The sequence below is a fragment of the Bos grunniens genome, chromosome 8, assembly GCF_055505025.1.
Source record: "Bos grunniens cultivar Pamir isolate PY7600 chromosome 8, Bosgru_T2T1.0, whole genome shotgun sequence".
NCBI lineage: Eukaryota > Metazoa > Chordata > Mammalia > Artiodactyla > Bovidae > Bos > Bos grunniens.
Genome location: NC_141172.1, coordinates 38087201 through 38114311, shown reverse-complemented (window position 1 = coordinate 38114311; position 27111 = coordinate 38087201). Strand labels below are relative to the sequence as shown.

Genomic DNA, 27111 nt, shown 5'->3' with positions numbered 1-27111 from the left:
CATCCAACCATTTCATCCTCTGTCGCCCCCTTCTCCTTTTGCCCTCAATCTTTCCCAGCATCAGGGTCTTTTCCAATGAGTTAGCTCTTCGCCTCAGATGGCCAAAGTATTGGAGCTTCAGCTTCAGTACCAGTCCTTCTGATGAATATTCAGGGCTGATTTCCTTTAGGATCGACTGGTTTGATCTCTGTGCTGTCCAAGGGACTCTCAAAAGTCTTCTCCAGCACTGCAGTTGGAAAGCATCAATTTTTCGGCGCTCAGCCTTTGTTACGGTATAAAAAGAAGTAAATGCCAAAGCTCCATCCCACATGTACTGTCAGTCTTGTTGCAGGCTTGGGTTGAGGAGTGACAGTCAAGAACCAGTGCCACCGTATTCTATTACAATGGGATAACAGAACTTGTGGCACAACACCCCATACTTGACAATTGACTGCTGATTTTTACTTCTAGCTATGACCTATAATCAGTTTTGAATCTAAATGTATTACCATCTAACCGAATTCACACTTTTTGTTTTTCCATATTGTGTGAAAGAATGTCTTGAAAGACTTAGATGTCTTGGAATTTTCTTTTATCATATCAAAGAATAGAGGAAACTTTCTGAAATATTTGCCCTGGGAGCAAATTTCCAGCTATGTCACTACCAGAGATCACATAAAACATTAAAAAAGTTGCTACAGAGTGAAAAGGGCTAAACATTCCAGGGTAATATTGGCTTAAAATCATAGTATCTTGGTGAAGAGAGAGGCTTTCACTATCAGAATGACAGTAAGTAAGTCACTTTATCTCTCTGTGTGGGTAGATTGATTTCTCAAGTTTATAAGCCTATGACTAATATAGTTCCCTTGTCAACCCTCTCTTCCCTATCCAAATCACTAATATAAAAAAGAATGCTTTCCTCCACAAGACACCCTCAATATCCACTAGTTCTAAATGGCTTTTCCCTGCAAATAGGCAGTGGACAGTAACAGATACCATGCCTGGTTGAATAAACATATCATTGCAAAATTCAGAAATGTTATTTACTACAATGACTGTATCTGTACTGTTTAGAGTTCTTAAACAGATTTTGTTTTGTTTTTTTCCCCTCTTAAAGAGAATGCTTCCATTTCCACAGTTCAGATACTTTTCATTTTAACTCTAATGTTAAGGTCACCCTCAGCACTTTATGTTCTTCGTGTGGGTCTGTGTTCTGGTTTCTAATCTAGTTAACAGTTTTGTTTGCTGGGGGAACTCTCATGATAGTTCCTGCTTGTAATTTCAGCCTTAGTATTCTAAGCAGATTTTAGATTTGCTGTTGTGTCACAACTCGTATTTGCAATTTCTTTTAGAAACTAAACAGCAACAACAAAGCACTCTCCAGCATATTTTGCTTGTAAGACGGGAGCCATAGGAATGCAATTCCCCAGTATATCCCTTCTTAGGCGAAAACAGGGCTCCAGTTCATTATTTAAAGAAGCCAGTGTGGATTCAAGTCATTTCCTAGCCTGCTATCATTTGCTCAAAGACCTTTTGCAATGGGTCTTACGTAAGAAGAAATGCAGGAGTTGCTTTGGTGAGATTTAAAGGAACAATTAAGTACAAGCTAGACCTGAATTGCAGCATCATTTGTATGGTGAAACGGGGGCTATAAATGTATCTGTTTTTTCAGATTGACAAAAGGCTAATGATGAGTGAAAAAGGCCCGACATAGTTGGATTACAGGCTCCTTCTTTGACCTCACCTCTTACCGTTGCCCCTTCCTTTACTGTTCTTCAGCCACACTGACCTCTTTCCTGGTCCTTGAACTTGCCAAGCACATTCCCTTCTTAGGGTCTTTGTCTTTGCTACTGTTTCTGCATGAAACTGTCTTCACAGATAGCCACAGGACTGGCTCATTCTCCTTCTTCAGATCTCCACTCAAATGTTACTCTGGGAGGTCTTTCCTGGCCATTCTAACTAAAATAGCACACTGCCTCCCCACTTCCTGCTCCTTTACTTTTCCTAGTGGCAATTATACTCTTGCACGTTATAAATTTAAGGCTTTTTTTTTTTTTTTTTGTCGCTTTATCAGAATACAAGCTCCAGTAGGGCAAGGGGTATGTGGGTTGTGTTCACATAGCATCTTTGGGGTCCTACCAAGAATGGCAAACAGTAGGTGCTCAGTAAATATTTGTTGACCCAATGAATGAGGCTCTTCGGGATGGTGGAAATTGTTTCTCGTTTGCCTGGCACTGCCGCCAGTCCGCAGGCATCTGGGCACCTCATCCCACCCTCATTTCTTTCCAGCAGAAGTGACTGATTGGAATCAGACTCCCATAACTGCACTGGCGCGAAACGCTGCGTTAGGAACGCGTTGCACCAAACCCTCGGCCTAGCGACCAGGGCAAGTCTCTCTGCGGTGCCAGGTTGTGCGCAGGGGAGACCCTACCCGGCCAGGCTGACTCACTCCCAGCCGCCTCCACGGCGGGCGGCGGCCACGCACACGCCCATCTGCGGAGGGCCCGGCCCAGCTCAAGTTCCCCGCCCGCTCACGCCCAGGGGCCACCACGGGAATCTCCGAGCACGCCAGTTCGTTTCCCGAGAAGCCCAGGTTCTGTGTAGCCAGTCGTCGGCCGCCCCCGGCGCGCGTCGGTGAAAGCGCAGCCTGGGTGGAGCGGCGCACGCGCAGTCCGGGGGTGCGCGCCAGGCGCCGGCCCTGCACCTAGGCGGTCTCTGCAGTGAACAAGACGCCAGACCCGAGGCCAACTGGGAGGCTGAGTCGGACGTAAATAGGACGTCCCAGCCAGTGTCGCCTGCGGCGCTGAGAAGACGGTGTGACTCCGGAGAGGGTGGAGACGACGACTGTGACGGGCTTCCCGGTTCCCCAAAGTGGGAGTGGTGTGGGTTGCAGGAAGGAGAGAGGAAGAGGAGCCGGAGCGGGCCGCAGCGGCCGACGCTAACGGCCTTCCTGAGCGCTGACAGGCTGGGCCCGCGTCCTGCTCGCTCCACAGTGCGCGCCGCCGCCTCGGGCCCTCGGCCCCTGGGTCCGGACTTGGTGGCAGAGCGTCGGGGCGGAGGGCTTCTGTTGCAGCGCAGGGAAAGGCCAGATCTTCGCCGCCGAGGGATGTGAGTGAGAGCCGAACCCGCACGGGAGGGCCCCCGAGGTCTCAGCCTGGCGGATACTCGGACCTTTGCCTGCTCCAGGGGCTTCGCAGACTGTGGCCAGCCGGAGGCACCGGGTAAGAGCAGTCCCCTCGGGCTTGGGGGCGCGTCGTCGTCACCACATCCTTGCGGCGGGTGAGTGTTATTGCTGCCTGGGCTCCAGGTGGAGGGCACCAGTTGTCTCTCTCGTCCTTTCCACCCCGATCTCCCCTTCCCCCCGCTAGTGTCGGTAAACTCGGCAAGAAAATCCTCCTTTTTAGAAGGAAACCTCGGACGGAGTGTCTTTCTGTTGATATTTGCATCCTTATGTGCCTGATACTCCTCCTCCCCTTTACTTATCTCTCTTTAAAATTTTCTAGACATCTGAACAGCCTAGAAAAGAGCATCTATTTCCCCTGGATTTCTGCGGTAGTAACTGCCGCTTTTTTTTTTTCTTTTAGGTTTCAGAAGCAGGCAAGGCAACAAGATGTGATCTGTTTCTCTTCTGCAGAAGAGGCCCTTCCATCCCCTTTCCCCGAAGGTGGGTAAGCGATCCTGACTGCAGTCCTTTTTCTCTGCAGTAAAGACGAGGGTGTCTTGAGGTGTGAGTCCGTGCGTAGGAAGGTTGGAAGCGTGTGTCGACAGGCAGGGCTCATTGTTGCTTACTTCTTTGAAAATGGCAGTGCTGAACTTGGAATGAACTTGGAGGGTAGTTCTGGGCTTTATTGTTATTCTTTAAGAAACAGTCGTTATTTGTTTCTCTGCTGACCGTACATTGTTTTTCTTTGCAGAGAAAACGTCATCCAATACCCTTTCTCCTCAAGCAACCAAAGATTCTTAATCTTTGAGGGAGGAACATTTTCAAGTAATAAGAGATACTTATTGAGAGGACACGTTAGCTGCTCTTGCTGGGGTTTCTGCTACCGCATAGAATGCTTCCTGGGCAGTTTTATCTGCTTAAGTTTACTTTGTCGGTTGAATTTACCCATTTTGCTTTCCGGTGGTTATTAATCTGTCCGGAGGAACTCTCTTTTCTCTGAATGAAAGGACAGAGGCAGCTGAGTATGTCATAGAGGGGAGGAGAAATGTGGAGGAGGAAACTGCAAGTGCGAATAAGTGATGACGATTGGTTTTGGTTTCATAATAGTTTTGTTGGGCTACTGCAGGTATTCTGATATAACACCCAACGGATATTAAGATGAATAATCAACCTTTTTCCTCCCTTTCCCTTCCCCCTTTACCACTTGGGTATGAGAATCCCTTGCTCCTGTGTGCGCGTATCTTTTAATATGTAACATATCTGCAAACTGGATGTGTCCAGCATTTGCCTTAACATGTATTTACCTGTACAGGAAAACTACAGTACTTGCTGACTAGATAAGCATACAATACTTGTTTCTTTCTCTGAGTGTCCTACGTTTGGAGTATTTAGCATGTTTTAGGAACCCATTAAAGAAGAGTTTGCTTCATTTGCTGGTTTTTCCTAGTGATTTGAGACACGTGTCTCAGGTATAGGAAGGGAACATGGTTTTCTTCTCTACTTCAACTGGCTGTTGCTGAAAGATGAGATGCTTTTTAGACCAAATAGGGAAGGACCTTGACTTTGGGGTCAGTTCTGGGTTTGAATTCTGGTGTTCCTGCCTTTTAATAGTGTTATTTAAAATCTCTTTGAGCCTCACTTTCTTATAAGATTGTTGTGGAGTTTGAATAAAATTACGCATGCAAAGTAGTACATTGCTTGGCTACTGTGAAAGTCATGGCTTTTCTCTTGACTGGGTAGGCATAGAAAGGATGTTAGAGAAGGGCAGGATGACTGCATAAGGTGATCTGCCAGTGACCAGTGTTTCTTCCTTTTTAGTCTAAGGAGAAAAAGGACTTTTATATCTTGAACTGGTTAAGTGGTCTTAGAGCCTTCTTATGGGGAGGTTTGACCCTTATCATCTCTCCTCACCCCCCTGCCCCCTGCATTTGTCCTGCCCCTACCTGCTGTTGTGCTGCCCTCTTGTGGTTAACCACGTTAATAAGAATTTTCTTTTGCTCCGCTCCCATTTTTTTTTCTTCTTTCTTTTCTTTTTAGGCCCCTTCCCTTTGCTCCCAGTTTCTCAAACTGTGCTGGGGTGCCCCAGGGTGCCATTGAACTCAGGCTTGAACTGATAATTTGAGGTAGTTCACAGTTTCAACATTAGATTGACACATTCCTTTCTACAATGTCATGTTTTTGCAAAGCTGTACTTTTAAAGGTTGCTCTGATAAAAAGCAACTACTGTATGAAACAGAATACTGGAATGTGATGTTGTCAAGTTTGATTCCAAGTTTGAGAATTTATACAGTGTCCAACAAACACTAAATTATAAGGACATTAACACTTACGTGGTTTGAAACCACCCCCACTTAAGTATTTCTTTTGGTCTGGGGGTGCTATGAAAAAATTACTAAGTCTAAGGATTCCCTAAATGGAGAAAGTTTGGAAGCCTTTGCCTTAGTTTTTGGTTGGCTTTCTGATAAAAAAAATTTTAATGGAAAAACTGCATTTTTAAATGTTGGTCACTAATTGATTCCCTTTCCCACCGAAGTTATTGGTACAATTATTGATACAAAGTTAGTACCAGCTGATCACGGCTTCGTATGTTTACTCTCCTATTTAATATCTTCATAGCTACTATCTAGTTCCTTTATTTCACACTGATCCTATTGCTTGTCATTCTGATTATTTTCTAGTTTCTCCAGTACTGGTTTTCTATTAGTATTTTTGACCATCTCCTTAAACTTAACTTTGCCCCAAATGAAAATCATCTTCTTATACCCCTTTGTAATTTCCTTCTCTCTGTTGGCCATATAAGCTTTAAATTAGACATAATCTTTAAACTGCCTCTTTCGTTTATCTCACGTACTAATCCATTCACCATGTCCTATTCATATTTCTTTTGTCATCCATACCTTTGCTTCTCCCACTTTTACTACCTAAATCCCAGGACTCATCCTCAGCCTAGAATATTGTAACTCATATCAACCCCTTTGAATCCAGCATCTCTTCCTTCTATAAATACCACTCTGATACTCCTTTTTATGGCACTCTCTTGCTCCCAAATCCTCAGTGGCCTCCCACATTCCACCTATTAAGTTGAGCTTCTTTTTCCTGGCTTTCAAAATATTATGTCATCAGTCCCTGCCCCGTTTATTCAGTTTTGTCTAAGGACCTTCAGCAAGCATCCTCTGCTCTAGTATTGCAAGCTGTGTCTCATACTTCCTAATAACAGCTAAGCTTATTCTGTTTTTTAACTTTCACACGTTTTCCATCCTTCTTCCAGTAAGTCCAGTTCTGCACCCTACTGCACGAGTCACTAGGTGTGGAATAACTCAGCAGAGCCTCAGTCTCCTCATCTGAAAACTGAGAATTGTACTTTTTCTGTAAGCTTGTAGTGAGAATTAAGAGAGTTGATACATGAAAAACCCTCAGGAATAGGGCCCGGCACATTAAGGACTCCCAGACATAAAGTAAACTCCTTTAACAATAAACTATTGTCATAATTATACAATGCTCTGAATATAATAAGCTATTATTATTACAACAGTTTATTACCACTGCTGCTAAGTTAAAAGTTCCACTTCATTCGTGAAATTGTTTCTCACTAACTATTGCTTTTTTCCTCTCTTACAGTTCTATAGTTCTTTTAGTCTTAGCATATCATCACATAGTTTAATTATATATCATATTTTGGTTGTTTGATAATTATTTCTCTGTTAGCCACATCTTTTCAAGTTGATTGTGTATGCATTGAGAAACAGAATTTAGATTAAACTCACACACATACAAACCCACAATGCTGAGTACATGTGGAACATTCAAGAAATGCTGTGTATTAAAAAGGAATTTTAGGCCATTACCAGACAAATATTTATTCATATCTACAACGTAAAGGTACTTTGCTATAGATCCACAAAAGGTGCAGAAAAATGTAAAGCAGGTTCTTTTCCTTGAGGACTTATAATGTAATAGGGGAGATAGGAAAATAATAAAAGTTATATATCTCAGATACCATATAAAGTTGAAGTGAGCAGACAAAGATCCAGAGAAGAGGTAGAATCAAAACTGGGCAGAACTTGATTTTACAAAAGAGGAAGGAACTTGTATAGGAAGAAAAGGCAAAATAAGCAGGACAGGATCAGAGAACAGTACATAACAAGTTGACTGAAATGAAGGTTTCTGTCAGAGAGTAGAAAGAAATCAGGTGAAAATGTTTGGGATTAGATGGATGGATGTCTTTAAGTGCAGGGTTAGAAGAGTATATTTTGATTCATAGGTAATAGACAAGCTTTAAAGGTTCACAATGAGAAAAAACTTGCTTAAAAAAAGTATTTTAAGAAAATCACAGTGGCACCAGAGCTGGGTAGAGTATGAGGTGGAAAGAGAAGTCATAGACCTAGGAAAATCACCTAGGCCTGAGGAAATGAGGATTTGAATTTAGTAAAAATAAGCCTGGAGAGATGTCACACAAGACTTTGTTCTGGACTGGATAAGAAAGGAAGATGTAGTGGGGGGAAGGAGAGGAGTAATTAGAGATGACTGAAGTTTTGATCCACAGTGATAAGAAATTAGAGTGTCGAAACTCTTAAGCTATATGAGAACATGTGCATTAGGAAACCTAGAGAGGTTTAAAAATATGGCCAAAGTTACTCATTTAGTTGGTGACAAAAAAAAGAACAAGGGTTTAATTAATGACTGTACTGACAGAAATAGGTATGAACTATTAGCTAGTTGAAGGGGTACAGACATCTGGGCTTGTAGTTTGGATTTGTTGAGTTTGAGGTGACAGTGAGATAAGCAAGTACAGACATATCACCAGACTGTGGGACAATGTGAATAGAACCTAGTAAAGAAATTTAAGGCTGAAATTATTGTGCTTAGAGAGAAAAGCAGGGGATCTGAGATTGAGCCTTGGGAACTGCACATAATTGGAGAGTGAGTGAAAGAAGAGGAATTGGCAAAGGTGACAAGGACAGGGCAGGTAATTTGAGAGGCAAGTGAGTGGGAAGGTTAAGGTGTGAGTGTTTATCAAGTTGATCATGGTTGATCACTGCCAAAAAGTGAGAAGAATCAGAATTGAAAAAGGTCTTATAAATGTTTACTGGTGTTTTTCCTAATATAAAACCTAGAAAAGCAGAAGAAAGAAGAAAATTGCTTATGGTTTTCCCATACATAATTAACCACTGCTATTATTTTGTTCTCTCTAGTATAACAACCTTTGGATTTGATTTTTGGTTGATTGACGGAGACTTTTTTTCAAAGCTGTCCATCCCTGGGACTAATGATGAGAATTTTAGACATAATAAAGACCAGAAGGTAGTTTTTGAAAGAGTGTTTGTCATTTATCTGTGTCCTCTCATATTGTACTACATAGACGCCCATATTTCTTATGGGCATTAGCCCTGCATTTGTGTTATGTGAATGAGTGGACATTAAGTGGTTAGCGTTAAGGCATTTAGTGGTCTGTCAGGGTAGACAAATGACTGTTGGTGCAGTTGTATTGGTAAGATCTGGATAAAATGATAAGGGTATTAATTGCTAAAAGGAAAGAGAAATTCTTATAGATAACTTGGAATACTGAAGGTAGCAAATTTTAGGAGTATTCAGATTAGGAGAATTGGAAAGGGTAAAAGTGTTATCTGTTTTTGAAACCTGTATGATGTAGCTACTCTGGAGGTGACTGAAGTAGAGATAGTCCATGGGCTATTTGTTTTGCTTGAATGCATATTTTTATCTTCCCAAGAACATTTTTCTGCCTTCTTTGTTGATATCAGTCCTCGAGAATAGGGCATTCATTATTGATTACTAAATTATTTTAGTTTAATAAATTCTGATTATGCAGTATAATTCCATTAGGTAATATTTTTATAATATAAAAGGTAGTATAATGTGAGAAAGTATACTGTTTTGGAAATCGGGATCAAAGACTGAGTGCTGTTAATATGCTGTGTGACTTTGAGCAAATCACATAATCTATGAGTCAATGAGGGAGTTTTTAAAAAATTTAAGAGATAAATGGCTTAAATGTTTGTAACAGAAAAACAGCAGCCTTTTGCCTTTACCCGCTTCTCCCCCCATCTCTTATTTATGTTTGTCAGGAAACCACTTATAAGTCTTATAAGAGTGTCTTCTGGTACTTACCTCTATTTTCTAAATAACACAACCTACCATCAATAGACCCTCTCCTCCAATTCTGTATCTGTGTCTGTACTCTGCCCTTTCCCCCCCTTTACAATGTATATGCTATTCAGTGTCCCATCTAAGGTTTCTATTTGGGTAGAAGAACCCATCCCCTTTTACCTTCAAGGACTTTACCATTGTGTTTCTTTCTCTTTTTCTTGCATTCTCCATTTTTTCATCTACTGGATCATTTCCATTAGTATGTATTTTTGTTGCTATTGCTATGACAAACCCATCTGAAAACTTAGTGAAATAAAATAGCTGGTTTATTAGACTCAGATGTTTTGAGTCAGTACTTAAGATCAGGCACATCAGGCATGGTTTGTTTCTACTCTTCAGTGTCTAGGACATCAGTTGGGAAGAGCTGCTGGCGGGGATAATGGGAAGGCAGAGGACTAGAATCATCTGGAGATTTCATCACTCACATGACTGGAAGCTGACACTGGCTGTTTGACTTGAGATCTCATCTCAGGCTCTTCACTGGAGCACGTTATCAATACATGTGGCTTGGACGTCCTTAAAACATCGGGGACTCAGGATACTTGGCTTTCTTACATGACGAGTCAGGGTTTAAGAGTGAGTGTTTCAGTGAACATGGCGAAGGTAGGGTGAGGAATAGACTCTGTTAATCATGTTACTGAACTGGGTTCATTTGCCTGATGTGCAGCAAGACACATGCTGAGATGGAAAGTTTGCAGCAGAGAAAATGTTTACTCACAGGGCACAGCTAAGTGAGAAAACTAGAGAACAAATCTCAAATTTGTCTCCCTAAAGGTGAAGGTTTTGAGATATTTAAGGGATAAAGGAGCAAGGTGGTCTGAGGCATGGGGAAGGGTGATTGGATGCAGGAAAAAGGTATAGTGATTGAAGTTCTCCAAGGAACTGAACTACATGCTTCTTCATGGGGTGCATGTTCAGAAATTGGTGGCATTAGCATGATCTGAGGGTGGAGTTTTTGGCCTTCTGACATCAAAAGGTGATCCATTGAATACTCAGGTAGGCCTAGTTGAATAAGATTGGTGGTCTCAGCTGGTTTGAGCTGGTCAAGATCTAGCTCTGAGTTCCTGAAAAACAACTTAAGCAACCATTATTATAGTGATTCATACATCAAAGGTGTTATCTATGAGAAAGCTATTTGGGAGTTTAGAGATATATTGCTTGGCTAGTGACTGTTAGCTATATGGAGTCTTAAAAAAATTCACTTAGTTATTTTTGACTGTGCTGGGTCTTTGTTGCTTTATTCAGGCTTTCTCTAGTTTCCTTGAGTGGGCTACTCTCCAGCTGCAGTGTACGGGCTTCTCATTGCAGTGGCTTCTCTTGTTGCAGAGCATGGGCTCTACTGCACATAGGCTTCAGTAATTGTGGAATGTGGGCTCAGTAGTTGTGGCTTATGGGCTTGGAGCATGGGCTCAGTAGCTGTGATGCACAGGCTTAGCTGCCCCACCGCATGTGGAATTTTCCCAAATGAGGGATCGAACCAGTGCCCCTTACACAGAAAGGCGGATTCTTAACCACTGGACCACCAGGGAAGTCCTGGAGTTTATTTTTGTATATGGTATTATGATGTTTCTAATTTCATCATTTTACATGTAGCTGTCCAGTTTTCCCAGACCACTTATTGAGGAAACTGTCTTTTCTCCATTGTGTATTCTTGCCGCCTTTGTCATAGATTAGGTGACAGTAAGTGTGTGTCACCTGGTAGATGTTTTGTCAGTGTCCATTTTATGCTGTGCACCGCATATATTCCTGGAGAAGGAAATGGTAACCCACTCCAGTATTCTTGCCTGGAAAATCGCATGGACAGAGGAGCCTGGCAGGCTACAGTCCATGGGGTCACAAAGAGTTGGACACGACTGAGCGACTAAACCACTGCATATATTATTAAGGATAAGTCAGTGGACGTCATCTTTAATATCATGGTATTCTCTTGCCTGAGTATACTAAGGATCCAGATGTAAAGAGAAGTATAACGTGGCAGTGAAATAAAGGCATATACTCATTGAAGAGATTGTTTCTTAGGAACAGTTACAGTAACTTTAAAGTAATTTTTAGATTTTGTTATGCCTTTTAAGAGTTTCCTTTTTTTAAAAAAAATTTTTTTTTCAAGCATGCTTCATTGTGGTCAGTTTTTATAAATGTTCCATATGTGCTCGAAAAATATATTTTAGGTGGAAAGTTGTAACATATTTGTCTTTTTTCTTGTGGATTGTTTGTCTTTTATCAGTTTATGGAGCTCTTTGTGTATTAGAGATATTCTTTGATGAATATGGTCCCCTTTCTCTAGAGAAATAAAAAATTTAATATAATGGATCTTTTTCTTTATTGTGGAGGTAGAAAACTTAAATGACTAAAGTGTCATTAATGAATATAAAGGGGCTTGTTATGGAATATAGTAGGGAGAAGTGGAGATTATGGGGAACTGCCTGTCCTGCCTAAGGCATTGAAATTGAAGTGAGAATAAGAAAACGACTTTATTAGTCAAGGAAAACAGGGACTCAGACACTCAATTTGTGTGACTTTTGTAAAATGGATTTTGAGTTTTCCATTTTGTGTAAGAAAGTTTTTCCATTCCAAGTAAAAGTTCTCTCAAAGATTCTTCCAGTATTTTTATTGTTTTGTTTTTTGCATTAAAAAATTTAATTCATATATAATTTATTATTTATTTATTTTTGGTTGCACTGGATTTCCATTGCTATGCATGGACTTTCTCTAGTTTCAGTGAACAGGGAAATCCCATGGACAGAGAAGCCTGGCAGGTTATTGTCACGGGGTCACAAAGAGTTGGACACAACTTAGTGACTAAACAGCAGCAATATAGTTATAGCATATTTTCTCCAGTTGTACTGTCGGTTATGCCAGTACTTTTTATAAAACTAAATATCCTTTTCTATTGCATAACAATGTCATCAGATTACACTATATACTTAGATTTATTTCTGGATGCTCTTTTGGTTCACTGATCTGTCTAGTGTATACCAGTACTATTTTGGCTAGAATTGTTTTATATGTTCTTTTCCATTATGGTTTATCAACTGTATTCAGTATAATTCCCTGTGCTATACATTGGGACCTTGTTTTTTATCCATTCTAAATGTAATATTTTACATCTACCATCCCCAAACTCTTAGTCCATCACTCTCTCTTCACTCCTCTCCGTTGGCAACCACACATCTGTTCTGTATATCTGTTAGTCTGTTTGGTAGTTGGTTCACTTGAGCCATATTTTAGATTCAACATGTGATACCATATGCTATTGATATTTGTCTTTCTCTTTCTGGCTTATTTCACTTAGCACGATAATCTCTAGTTTTATCCGTGTTAGTGCAAACGGCATTATTTAGTTCTTTTTTATGGCTGAGTAGTATTCCATTGAATATATGTACTGCATCTTCTTTATCCATTCATCTTTTGATGGACATTTAGGTTTCCATGTTTTGGCTGTTGTGAACAGTGCTGCTATGAATACAGGGGTGCATGTACTTTTTAAAAATAAATGTGGAACATTTAATCATGTTTTAATTATTTAGTTATTTTTGACTGTTCTGGGTCTTTGTTGCGGTGTGCAGGCTTTCTCTAGTTGCAGTGAGCAGTGATACTCTCTAGTTGTGGTGCACAAGCTTCTCCTTGCAGTGGCTTCTCTCGTTGTGGAGCATGGACTGTGAAGTGCTCACGCTTCAGGAGTTGTGGCTTGTGGGCCCTAAAGAGAGGGCTTGGTAATTGTGGCACATAGACTCAGTTGCTCCACAGCATTTGGGATCCTCCTGGACTAGGAATTGAAGCAGGGTCCCCTGCTTTGCTAGGCAGACTTGTGACCACTGGATCATCACAGAGGCCTCTGCATTTATTTTTTTGAATTATAGTTTTGTCCAGGTATAATGCCAGGAATGGAATTTCTGGGTTATATGAGAATACTGTTTTTAGTTTTCTGAGGAACTGTCACACTGTTTTTCATCATGGCTGTTCCAGCTTACTTTCCCACCAACAGTGTAGGAGGATTCCCTTTTCTCCAGCTCCTCTCCAGCATTTGTTATTTGTGACTTAGCAGCAGCAGCAGCAGACTTTTTAATGATGGCCATTCTGACTGGTGTGAGATGGTACCTTATTGTAGTTTTGATTTGCATTTCTGTAATAATTAGTGATGTTGAGCATCTTTCCATGTGCCTACTGGCCATCTGTGGGACATACACATTTTTATATGGTGGGATTCTTGTTACTGTTAAGATACTGTTAAGATACTGTTCCTGTTCATTAATCCAGAGAAAGGGTTATTTTATACTATTACAGCATTTATAAGTGTATTTCAAATAAAGAGTCTATAAATGCACAAGTAAGAAATATCAGTAAATAGTCAGTGACTTTTTGTGTATCATCTTGGTTTAATGTGTCAACTTCATGGGCTTCCCTGGTGACTCAGTGGTAGAGAACCCACCTGCCAATGCAGGAGATGTGGGTTTGATCCCTGGTCCTGGAAGATCTCCTGGAGAAGAGGATGGCAATCCACTTAAGTATTCTTGCCTGGGAAATCCCATGAATAGAGTTCCCCAAAGAATCAGCCATTACTTAGTGACTGAATGACAACGTCAGTTTCACAAACACTTGCAAGTTTTGGATAATGTAAGTATATAGCAGTTCCCCTCTCTCAACCAAATTACTTTGGTTTTAAAGCATTAAAACCCCTTCTGTTTACAAAATTTAGCCTGAGACTTTAGACTAAACGTGCCACTACATGTGGAGATCCTTACTCTTGATCAGTGATGCTTTTAAGGAAAAATTTTGATTAAAAGGGGAAAATGTGAAATAAAATAGAAACCTCAGCTAAAATTGGGACAGGCCTGTATGGGGAACTCTCAGGCCCTGCCATGCATCTACCCAGGTAAACTGAAAATTGTATGCTTCCATTATTGACATGAAGGGAGTTTCCCGAGTAGTGCAGTTGGTAAAGAATCCACCTTCCAAGTGAAGGAGATGCAAGAGACACGGGCTTGATTCCTGGGTTTGGAAGATCCTCTGGAGAAGGAATGACAACCCACTCCAGTATTCTTGCCTGGAAAATTCTATGGACAGAGAAGCTTGGCAAGCTATAGTCCATGAGGTCACTAAGAGCTGGACATGATTAAGCATGCACACATGCTATTATTTATACCATTATAACTCCAAAGACATAACCTATTTTAATGTAACCAATGTCCTTAAACTAGCTTTCATTTACCAAAATTTAATCCTGTTGAATAGATCATGTGAACTTGAAAAGCATTTTGGGTTATGTTCTATGATATTTCTTTAATTAATGTAAGTGGTTATTTGTTTTTAAGCAAATTAAATAGAACTCTTTTACAAACAAATTTTAGCAATACCATCTGAAGGTAGAAAAGAAAACAAAACCCACATGTCTACAACACCTATATACACACATGAGCACTCAGATAGATGCAAACAGGAACTGTTTGATTTAAAATTTTAGCCATATGCTGATACAAACCCACAAGAATAATAGATTCAGAATGTATTTGTGTCCTGTAAGGGTCTTTTTAGAGCTGTTTTTGGAGTCAGTTTATTTCTTAGAAGCTTCTGCATGCCAATCAAAAAATGCTTTTTATTGTCTCACAAGAGGTTTGGAATCCTCTTTTTAGGTGGACTTATTTAAAACAAATGTTTCCCCTTTGAACGGGAAGGGTCGCTTACCTAACAAAAGGAAACAGAAAGCAAGTTTTCTCCTAGAGGTTTGGAGTGTATGTCTGCTACCAGAAATCTAGGGCAGCTGTTATTTAACACTTTTCTTCTAAATATTTATCTGCTCAAGTTAACTTAGAAACAGTAATTAGGATTATAGCATTTGAATCTTCAGAGGGTCCAATTTTAAAGGGGTAGGTTTTTGCAGAGGAAGAAAGAGTCATGGAGGTGGGGCCTGAGCACAAAATGGCTGCTGGGATGCAGTCTGAGACAAATGGGTGATCAGGGAAGATACACACGATGGCTCCTGAGACAAAGAAGTTGGGGGAGGGTGAGGTGCAGGAAGCTTCAGAAGCCATTTTGTTCTTTTCTATTTGTTGTTGTTGTTGTTGTTGTTGTTGTTTCATCCAATTTAGAAATGTTATCTTACAAAATGGAAATTTTAGAGTTTTGTGTACATTTGAATTTGTTTTGTTTAATTATAGAATTGTAGTCCTCCACTTTAATCTTAAGCAGACCAAGTTTGGGGAGATTGAAAATTCCCCATACAGCTCATTGTAATTCTGATTACTTATAGTTTGTTCAGGTCACTTACTTAAAAGTGCACATGCTGGGGTCCATGGTTTTTAAACATTAAACTGTCCAGAGTCCTGAAAGGCGGGCTCTGCTTAGAGCATTTAGACGACCAGAATCTGCCCCTCTCCAAAACCCTGCACTACTGCACACTGTAGAAAGCAACTGAGTACTCTCCAAAGTCAGAGCCTCAAACCTGAAAGGACCAAGCCTTTCCAGATACTGAGTTAAGTCAGAAAGCTCAAAATGCAAAAAGAGCAGAGCTTGGAACCTGAGAGGACACTTACTTACCAAACTTCGATGCGTGAAACAGGGCTCTCAAAGCTGATGCACTGGGACAACCCAGAGGGATCGGATGGGGAGGGAGGTGGGATGGGGGGTTTGGGACAGGGGGACACATGTATACCAGTGGCTGATTCATGTCAATGTATGACAAAAACCACCACAGTGTTGTAAAGTAGTTAGCCTCCAATTAAAAAAAAAAAAAAAAAAACTGGCAGTAGCTCATGGAAGTGATGAGCAAAAGGGGCTTGGTGTTGGTACCTTGCTTGATTCCAGGATTCATTGTCTCAGGGTTCACCTGCTTTGGGTCCCACTTCTGACACCAAAAATGTCAGCTTTAATTATACAATTGCCATTTATTTTACCAGCAAAGTTGGTTTATTTGGAAAGAGCCAAAGGAATTGCAGTTTTTGAAATGCAAGCTATGGTGAACCATGGGCAAATTTAGATAACAAAGAAGGGGAACTTACTTTTATAAGGTAAAAGGGGAACTTTTTAGAGGGACTCTGTTAACCAAAGAGTCTTTTGGCAGAAGCTGGAAATTCAGAGTATGGCAGATTCTCATTGGTGGGCATCTGTAGCCTGATTGGCTGGGCTGTCATGGAGCAGAGAGAATTTTTCTTCCCGCTGGTTAGTAAAGTAGAGGCACCTTTCTGTCAGAAATGTAGGCATGTCTTTTCCTGCTTGGAGCAATGGATGATGCATGGTAGCGCCTAAGAGCTCCCTCTACAGGCTGTTCCTACTCCAAATTTAGCTGAGATTTCTTTAGTTAATTACACACTTAATGTAATAGTCTTTGCCCCTTCATGGATCACAGCTTTGTCCTGGCAAAGGGGTTTGCTTAGCTCAGTGAAGCTATGAGCCATGCCATGCAGAGCTGCCCAAGGTGGGCAGGTCATAGTGAAGAGTTCTGACAAAACATGTGCCTCCTCCCACTGGAGGAGGGAACAGCAAACCACTCCAGTATTCTTGCTGTGAGAACCTCGTGAACAGTGTGAAAAGGCAAAAGAAGACCTGACACCGGAAGATGAGCCTCCCAGGTCGGAAGGTGTCCAATATGCTACTGGAGAAGAGTGGAGGACAATTACGATAGCTACAAAAAAAAAAAAAAAATGAAATTGAAAGAGGAGAGTGAAAAGATTGGCTTAAAGCTCAACATTCAGAAAACTAAGACCATGGCATCCAGTCCCATCACTTCATGGGAAGTAGATGGGGAAACAGTGGAAACAGTGTCAGACATTATTTTTCTGGGCTCCAAAATCACTGCAGATGGTGACTGCAGCCATGAAATTAAAAGATGCTTACTCCTTGGAAGGAAAGTTATGACCAACCTAGATAACATATTCAAAAGCAGAGACATTACTTTGCCAACAGAGGTCCGTCTAGTCAAGGCTATGGTTTTTCCTGTGATCATGTATGGATGTGAGAGTTGGACTCTGAAGGTAGCTGAGTGCCGAAGAATTGATGCTTTTGAACTGTGGTATTGGAGAAGACTCTTGAGAGTCCCTTGGACTGCAAGGAGATCCAACCAGTCCATTCTGAAGGAGATCAGCCCTGGGTGTTCATTGGAAGGATTGATGCTGAAGCTGAAACTCCAATACTTTGGCCACCTCATGGGAAGAGTTGACTCATTGGAAAAGACTCTGATGCTGGGAGGGTTTGGGGGCAGGAGGAGAAGGGGACCACAGAGGATGAGATGGCTGGATGGCATCACTGACTCAATGGACAAGAGTTTGAGTGAACTCTGGGAGTTGGTGATGGACAGGGAGCCCTGGCATGCTGCAGTTCATGGGGTCGCAGAGTCGGACACAACTGAGTGACTGAACTGAACTGACAAAAAAAATGAAGTGACCGGGCCAAAGCAGAAATGACACTCAGTTGTGGATGTGTCTGGTGGTGAGAGTAAAGTGAGATGCTATAAAGAACAATATTACATAGGACCTGGAAGCTTAGGTCCATGAATCAAGGTAAATTAGATGTGATCAAGCAGGAGATGGCAAGAGTGAACATCAACCTCTTAGGAATCAGTGAACTAAAATGGATGGGAATGGGCGAATTTAATTCAGCTAGCCATTATATCTACTACTATGGGCAAGAATTCCTTAGAAGAAATGGAGTATCCCTTATAGTGAACAAAGGAGTCCAAAATGCCATATTTGGATGCAGTCTCAAAAATGACAGAATGATCTTGGTTCATTTCCAAGACAAACCATTCAACATCACAGTAATCCAAGTTTGTGTTCTAACCATCAGTGCCAGAAAAGCTGAAATTGAACAGTTTTGTGAAGACCTACAACACCTTCTAGAACTAATGCCAAAAAAGATGTCCTTTTCATCATAGGGGACTGGAATGCAAAAGTCAAGAGATACCTGGAGTAACAGGCAAGTTTGGCCTAGGGGTACAAAATGAAGCAGGGCAAAGGCTAACAGAGTTTTTCCAAGAGAATGCACTGGTCATAGCAAATGCCCTCTTCCAACAACATAAGAGAAGACTACATATGGACTTTACCAAATGGTCAATACTGAAATCCGATTGATTATATTCTTTTTAACTGAAGATGAAGCACCACTATACATTCAGCAAAAACAAGACCTGGAGCTGACTATGGGTCAGATCATGAGCTCCTTACTGTAAAATTCAGGCTTAAAATTGAAGAAGGTAGGGAAAACCACTAGGCCATTCAGGTATGACCTAAGTCAAATCCTTATAATTATACAGTAGAGTTGATGAACAGATTCAAGGGATTAGACCTGGTAGACAGAGTACCTTATAGACAAGGTTCGTAACATTGTACAGGAGGCAGTGACCAAAACCATCCTGAAGAAAAAGAAATGCAAGAAGGCAAAGTGGTTGTCTGAGGAGGCCTTACAGATAACCTGAGGAAAGAAGAGAAATGAAAGGCACAGGTGAAAGGGAAAGATATACCCAACTGGATGTAGAGTTCCAGAGAACAGCAAGGAGAGATAAGAAAGCCTTCTTAAGTGAACAGTGCAAAAAAGTAGAGGATAACAATAGAATGGGACAGACTAGAGATCTCTTCAAGAAAATTGGAGCTATCATAGGACTATTTCATGCAAGGTTGGTCATAATAAAGGACAGAAACGGTAAGGACCTAATGAAGCAGAAGAGATTAAGAAGACATGGCAAGAATACATAGAAGAGCTGTACAAAAAGGTCATTATGGCCTGGATAACCACTACGGTGTGGTCACTCACCTAGAGCCAGACAGCCTGGAGTGTGAGGTCAAGTGGGCCTTAGGTAGCATTACTGCAAACAAGGCTAGTGGAGGTGACGGAATTCCAGCTGAGCTATTTAAAATCCTAAAAGATGGTGCTGTTAAAGTGTCAGCAAATTTGGAAAACTCAGCAGTGGCCACAGGACTGGAAAAGGTCAGTTTCCTTCCAGTCCCAGTGAAAGGCAATGCCAAAGAATGTTCACACTGCTGTACAGATATGCTCATTTTACACGCTAGTAAGGTTATGCTCAAAATCCTTCAAGCTAGGCTTCAGCAGTATGTGAACTGAGAACTTCTAGGTGTACAAGCTGGGTTTAGAAAAGACAGAGAAACAAGTGATCAAATGCCAACATTCGTTGGATCATGGAGAAAGCCAGGAAAATCCAGAAAAACAACTACTTTGCTCCATTGACTACACTTGAGGCTTTGACTGTGTGGATCACAACAAACTCTGAAAAATTCTTAAAGAGATGGAAATACAAGACCCCTGTACCTGTCTCCTGATAAATCTGTCTGTGGGTCAAAAGCAACATTTAGAACTGGACATGGAACAGCTGATAGGTTCAGAATTGGAAAAGGCGTATGACAAGGCTGTATATTGTCACCTTGCTTATACTTCTATGCAGAGTACGTTATGTGAAATGTCAGGCTGGATGTGTCACAAGCTGGAATTAATATTGCTGGGAGAAATACCAACAATCCCAGATATGCAGATAATTCCACTTTAATGGCAGAAAGTGAAGAGGAACTAAAGAGCCTCTTGATGAGGGTGAAAGAGGAGAGTGAAAAAGCTGGCTTAAGACTCAACATTCAAAAAACTAAGATCATGGCATCCAGTCCCATAACTTCACAGCAAATAGAAGGGCAAAAAGTGACAGATTTTATTTTCTTAGATTCCAAAATCACTGCAGATGGTGACTGCAGCCATGAAATTTGAAGTCACTCTTTGGAAGGGAAGCTATGACAAACTTATTAAAAAGCAGAGACATTATTTTTCTGACAAAGGCTTGTATAGTCGAAGCTATGGTTTTTCCAGTAGTCATGTACGGATGTGAGAGTTGGACCATAAAGAAGGCTGAGCTCCAAAGAACTGATGCTTTCAAATTGCTGGAGAAGAGCTCTAGAGAGTCCCTTGGACAACAAGGAGATCAGTCAATCATAAGGGAAATCAGCTATGAATAATCATTGGAATGACTGATGCTGAAGCTCCAATACTTTGGCCACCTAATGAGAAAAGAGGACTTATTGAAAAGACCCTGATGCTAGGAAGGATTGAAGGCAGTTGAAGAAGGGGATGGTAGAGGGTGAGATGGTTAGATAGCATCACAGACTCTGTACAGAATCTAAGCAAACTCTGGGGCCTGGCGTGCTTTAGTTCATGAGGTTGCAAAGAGTCCAATGTGACTTAGCAACAACAAATGTCTTTTTTGGCTAGAAGAATTTCAGGGTTTTTATTCAACTCGTTTTTTAGCTGGCTGCATACACCTTTTGTTCAGTTTACTGTGATATAAGAGCAGTGGCTTTTCAGACACACTGGGTCATTCCACAGTAAGAAAGATACTGTATGTTATGGCCCAACACAGCTACACATACAAAACTATGTAAGTAACTGTAGTAAAAATTTAATAAACTGAAACACAGTTTTAAGTGTTATTTTAAGTAGAAATCTTGCATGTACTCTATTTTCTACCTTGTGAAACTAGTTTTTTCTATTTATATATAGATAATAAATGTTTATTTACCTATCTACAAAGTATAAAGCTGTAGGTTTATATTATCCATTTATCTATGTAAACTATAGATAACCTGTGTACTTTTCAAATAAATGTTAGTCATAACTCACCAATATTCCATGACTACAGTTTGAAAAAGTTACATTAAAATTATAGAAGTTACAGCAAATCCTTCCACAGTTAGGAGATGGTGCTCATGGGTGCTTCACTGCTTCTCACTTTTCAGAGAGGGCGCCTACATTCTTTCAGCGCCAATGTACACATTTATGTAGAGTTAGTTTATACTTATTACTCTGTGTTCTGACATTTTCTGTCTGGTTCACTCTTGTCTTAGCTCTTCTTCCAGCCTTTTAAACTGTGATCTTTACCTTCCAGTGAAAACTAGGAAGCTGGCAATTGTGAACTCTCATATATTAACAAACATTGTGTTAATATATGATATTACATTCTGTAGTAGTTTAGATTAGCAAAGTTATAAATTTCAAAAATTTTAGAAGTATATTCTTTCTTATAATACTTTTTTTTTCATTGTGGCCTAAAATATATTTATTAATAGGCCCAAGTATCCTTTGCCTCTGAAAAAATTACAAAGTCAAAACTAAACAGACTATTTTTAGCAATTGGTATCTCAGTATACCATCCTATCTGGAAATGATTTAGATATTCAATATATATCCATTATTTAGTTTACATTGGTATAAACTATTGTCTTATTTAAATTTATTTAAAACATTTGTTTGTGATAATGATGCTTGCATTAGATGTGAAATAATTAATAATCAACTTAAGGTATTTTTCTTGAGTTTTGAAGACATGCTTGTTTTTATTAAAGCAATAAACTTAAGCAAGCTTTTATTATCAGATTATCACAGATCATATAAACATGAAAAACATTTGGATTATCTTCTATGTGTATGAGACTATACTTGGTTTGAGGCTTCTCAGGTGACACTAGTGGTAAAGAACCCGCCTGCCAGTGCAGGTTAGGTGTAACAGACACGGGTTTGATCCCTGGGTTGGGAAGATCCCTGAAGGAGGGCATGGCAGCCCACTCTAGTATTGTTGCCTGGAGAGTCCCATGGTCAGAGGAGCCTGGTAGACTGCTGTCCATGGAGTTGCACAGTCGGACATGACTGAAGTGACTTAGCATGCACACATATGCTTGGTTTACATAAATGCTTACTTTTCTCTAAGTCAACTGCATAGAGCTCTTTACCAATTAATTTTAGCGATACCGTCTGGAGGTGGAAAAATAAAAATCTATAATGTACATACATAGATAAAATATGCAGACAGACACAGAGATCTTGGAGCTCTATTCCAGAACTTTGGCCGTGAATCAAGTACAATACAAAAGTCACTAATTTATACATAATTGTGTCTTTTGTGGAACAAGTTAAAGATACATACCTTTAAAGCTTTTTGTTAATGTTTATGAAGAATAAAGATTGGTGTTTGTCTTTAACAAGTAACCTTAAGAAGGCTGTGTTCTACAGTTTGGGCACGAGAACGCTTTTAGCAGTTTATATTTTTAAAAAAGTCTCTTTCTATCTTTAGTATCAGGTGAGCCTGGGCATTTTTTTATACACCTTCTTGGATGTTTACATTCAAAGATACAGTAAAGTTTACATCTTTAAGGGACAGAGAAAGAATGCAGGTTTTCTCTTGGCAGTTTTGGAGTACATTTGCCTGTTACCAGAACTTTAGGGCAATTACTATTTATAGGGCATGATATGACCTCAGTCCAATTCACTGTAGGGGAGAAAGCCTCTAATTTCATTCCTGTCATGCCTTGAATATTGGCCTGTAGCTGAGTCATTACCTGATTATTTGCAGGAGGTCCTAGGACAGGTTCTGGCCATCTCTTTGAGGGGTAGTGTTTAGTGCAGGGCCCCCTACATCCAGATGGTCTTCTGGTGGATAGAAGGGATCTTCTGTCAGGGATAGAGAGCTGGGGACAAGAGGTGTGTAAGAGGGAGGAGAAAGGGGGTTTATGTCAGATTTGATTTTTAATTTTGTTCTGAGTTTAATTTCTGTTATCTTGTTAAAGGAATACCTAAGGGTAATCATTATATTTCTTCATATCCACTTTTAACTTTGGTCTTCCCATATGTACCAAATACAGTTGTTTAAGATGAAAAAATCAGAAGGTTTTCCAGTTTGAAGGATCCACTGTCTGAGCATTGAGGAGTAGGATCTTCTTAATAGTGACTTAAACCATAAATAAGCATTTTTATGACTTAACTATGGATGCAAGAGGTGTTCTCAAAGAGAGTATAAAGAATAAGCTCTCACAGTATCCAAAAAGATATCACAAAGATAGTCTAAGAAAGGAAAGTCCTTTGTTGCATAGGTGGTAAGAATTGTGTGCTGAAAACTGTGTTTCTGATTTTCCCAAGAATATAAGACACCTCTGATTACAGATCTGCTAATCTGTGACAGTAGGCTGGTGTTACTGGAATGGGACTTTCCCAGCACTAATAAAACAACAGAGGTTGAGATGACAGAGTCCCCTATGGACTGGGACCCCTTGTGACTAATTACCCTGAGGGCTTACACTGCTGGACAGATTGCTGCTTGTGACTTCATGTCTCAGCACCCCAGTCTATTTGACTGGTCACTAAGTATACCCTGACAAGTGTACTTTTTAGATGGTAGTGATCAGAGAGAATAGTTTCGTTGGACACAAAGCCAAGCTCTCAGGATGTAGAACAAGGTGAAATGAAAGTCCTCATACTCGTCTGATGAGAACTGAACTCACTAGTCTGTGAAAGCTGGTTCAAACAGCATGCTTATGGGGCTTATTTATGCCTGTGTTCTACCCTGTGGATTTTCCTCCTTAGTACAAATGATACAACAGAGCCAAAAAAAAAAATGGTGCCCATCTCTGGGAGGAAAAGGAACAATAAAAGCCAGGAGTGCTCAAATTAAATTTACAATAGTTGCTACACCAGAGAAACTTGTTACACAAATAGTTTCTTTTGTTAGTGTAAATTTAGAAAGAGAAAAAGGGCTGTCATCACTTTTGCTTTCACTGGACCCCTATAGCCGAAGATCCAGAAGGCTGACAGTAAGAATCCTTCCCTGCTGCCAGCTCTTGTCAGAGGTTCTAGGATTTCTCAGCAGCAGCAGTCCTGGGAACAGGCAGTTTTCCAGCAAAGAAGATCCTGCTGATTATACCAAAACTGTTGAGGAAGGTAAATTTCCACTCTTTGTCACTTGGTTCTTTTGGCTGGCCTACTAATCAAATTGACTCAAGACAGATTAACAGAAGAAAAACAAATTTCATTTCATACGGAAGTCCCATAGATATAAGACCTAAGAAGTGACCAAATCAGGCTGTTGATATACCCTTTTAAAAAAGGAAACATTTGTGAAGTTTTGATACAACAAAGGGCTTTGGGCTTGGGGTAGCAAATTAATGAAGTAACAAAGTTTATATAGCTTTCTCAACCTTGAATTCCCTGTTTCTGGTGATAAGGATTCCATCTAGCCTCCCAGTATAGGGACTATACCTTCACATGGGAGATTTATTTCACACTTTCAAGAAACATAGGTGGGTCAGAATGGCATATTTTGAGGTGGCATATTTTGCCCTCAATCCTGTTATAGGTAAGGAGAAATCAAATAGCCCTCTTTTCTTATGCTTACTAATGTTTCAGGTTCACATATTTCTTGAGTTTTTTTTTTTTTTTTCCCCCACTTAAAAACACCTGGCAGTATCTACTACCATTTACCAATAATTTATCAATTTTGGTGCTTACTACTGTATCTTAAGTACTTTCTATCAGAATTCTCTTATTAAAATGTATCTTTTAATAGTTCTTTTAGTCAGAATATATGTATAGTTTATCTTCATATAGCTTTGAACAGTCTGAGAATACCTTTTTTCACTCTTGAAAAATAGTTTTCTTGATTGTTTTCCAGGCCTCTTAACTGTCTTTTCAGTATTTTTTGTCTTTATCATGCTGCTTTCTGTTTGCATGTCTTAGTATTACCTTCCAGTTTACTACTCTCTACATCTGTTTCTGAGTAGTCATTGTATGACATATTCTGCTGAAATTATTTTCTTTTATAGCTGTTTGTTCTTTTCATGAATGTTAATCTTGCCTTTGTTTCTTTGATCATGACTAATAATTATTGTAAAGTTTCTATCAGACCATATCATTCCTTTCTTTGGTCTCAGGCACTGGTATTTATAGAATTCCCTGTTACTGTAACTTGCAGCCAGGGTGAGAACCATTGTTTTAAATTACTTAAAGATGATGTACAGTGATTGTATCATTATTTTAAAGATGAAGGAAGTCAAAGAAGAATCAAGGTGAACAATGTGATAAGACTAGATAAGGGAGAGGAATTGGGACTAGTAATTCTTAAAGTAGATTATAAATTAAATATTTAAGCATCTATATTCAATGAAAACTTTATAAAGGTATCTTCCATAAGTTCTTACAAGGCTTTTTTTTTTTTTTTCTTGCAGATTAATTCAAACTGGGTTTGTGTAGTTAAGATTGATCAAATATTTTAGATCTACAAATGGGGGTAGTACTGAATACCTTAAAAATATCCTATTTGGGATTTTTGATTATTTATTTATTTTGGGTTGTGTTAGGTCTTCATTGCTGCCTGTGGGCTTTCTCTATGGAGAGTGGGGCTACTCTTTAGTTGCAGATGTGGGCTTCTCATTGTGGAGCAGAGGCTCTAGGCACATGGGCTTCAGTACTTGAAGCCCTCTAGCTCAGTAGTCGTAGCCTGTGGGCTCTTGAGCAAGGGGCTTGGTATTTGTGTGCTTGGTTGCTCTGTGGCATTTTTCCAGATCCGGAATTAAACTGCATTCCCAGGTGGATTCTTAACCGCTGGGCCACCAGGGAAGCCCAGCAGCTATCCTTTTTCATTTTTGCTCTTCATCTTTAAGAGTAGCCGTGCCACCGTGATTTTCTTATTACTCTCATAATTTTTTTTCCCATAGATGTTTCATTTATATTGGTTTAAAAAGTCAGATCACACGGAAGCATTAATAATGTAGGACAATCCAGTTACAATGAAAACCTCTGTGCTTTCCAACTTTAATCCTTTTCTCCAGAGGGAGACGGTTTTAACTCTGTTAACTTCTGGTAGTTCAGTCTCTGTTTTACCTATACCACTATGTTCCTCCTGTTTTCTTCAGATTACAGGTTTCACTATTTTATTTCTTATATTGGCTATCATTGTAACCTACAGTAATATATTTGTGACTTTATTTCTTGTTCCAGCAACCATTGGCATTATTTATTGATTTCTCAATTTCTAAGGTTAGTGCTTCTTTCCCAAGCTTTAGTTTAGCTTCCCTCCATGCTTTCACCTCTCAGCCTCTGGTATTTTATGTTAAGACTAACATTTATGTTCTGTTCAGTAACCATAGTTAACACAACAATATTTATATTATACTGAGGATTGTTTATTATAGAGCCTGCTGCTGCTGCTGCTAAGTCGCTTCAGTCGTGTCCGACTCTGTGCGACCCCATAGATGGTAGCCCGCCAGGCTTCCCCGTCCCTGGGATTCTCCAGGCAAGAATACTGGAGTGGGTTGCCATTTCCTTCTCCAGTGCATGAAAGTGAAAAGTAAAAAGTGAAAGTGAAGTTGCTCAGTCGTGTCCGACTGTTAGCAACCCCATGGACTGCAGCCCACCAGGCTCCTCCATCCATGGGATTTTCCAGGCAAGAGTACTGGAGTGGGGTGCCATTGCCTTCTCCAATTATAGAGCCTAGGAGTATGCTATAATTTCATCTCCTTTCTTATAACGTTTTCTCCCACTAGAATTGCCTTTTTTTCTTTTCACTGTTTTCCTTTATCATGTCCACTCTGGGTGTTTTGTTTGTTTTGAACTAATCATAACAAGTGGTCTAACACTTTTTTTCTGAAATCTTCCTTCTAGAGCTCCTCTGCTCCTATCTGCTCTTAGTGTGCCTCAGGCCTGACATTCAACTTTCATCATAACTTAACTTTATTACTTTCCAGGATTAGATCTATTTTCTGAACCTGATATCATCCTCTTTTTGGATTTACTCTTCTGGTGTGGTTTATTACATCTTAAGAAAATACCTTTTTCAATGCTGCTTTTGAGGTAAACTTTGAATTTTTGAATGTTTGGGAATGCCTGTATTCTTCTGGGTAATAGTTCTAAGTTGAAAACCATGCTTGAGATTAGAGAACTCAAAATAATGAAGTCAAATGAAAAGAAAAAGCCATCCTTAACCCTTCAGACGGAGAAGGCAGTGGCACCCCACTCTAGTACTCTTGCCTGGAAAATCCCATGGACGGAGGAGCCTG

At 40.1% G+C, this 27111-nt stretch overlaps 1 protein-coding gene across 5 annotated transcripts in view; it reads left to right on the top strand.

The window, feature by feature from the left end:
- The first annotated feature begins 3062 nt into the window (after positions 1–3062).
- Positions 3063–27111, top strand: part of JAK2 (Janus kinase 2) — a 117777-nt gene continuing 93728 nt past the window's right edge. For 3 of the 5 annotated variants that reach the window (XM_086415231.1, XM_086415232.1, XM_086415229.1), the window contains exons 1-2: positions 3063–3200; positions 3564–3643. The gene's annotated coding sequence lies outside the window, so the exon portion shown is untranslated. Of the gene's footprint in view, positions 3259–3563; positions 3644–27111 lie in introns of all 5 variants that reach the window. The other 2 variants (XM_086415233.1, XM_086415230.1) reach the window with 1 other exon arrangement.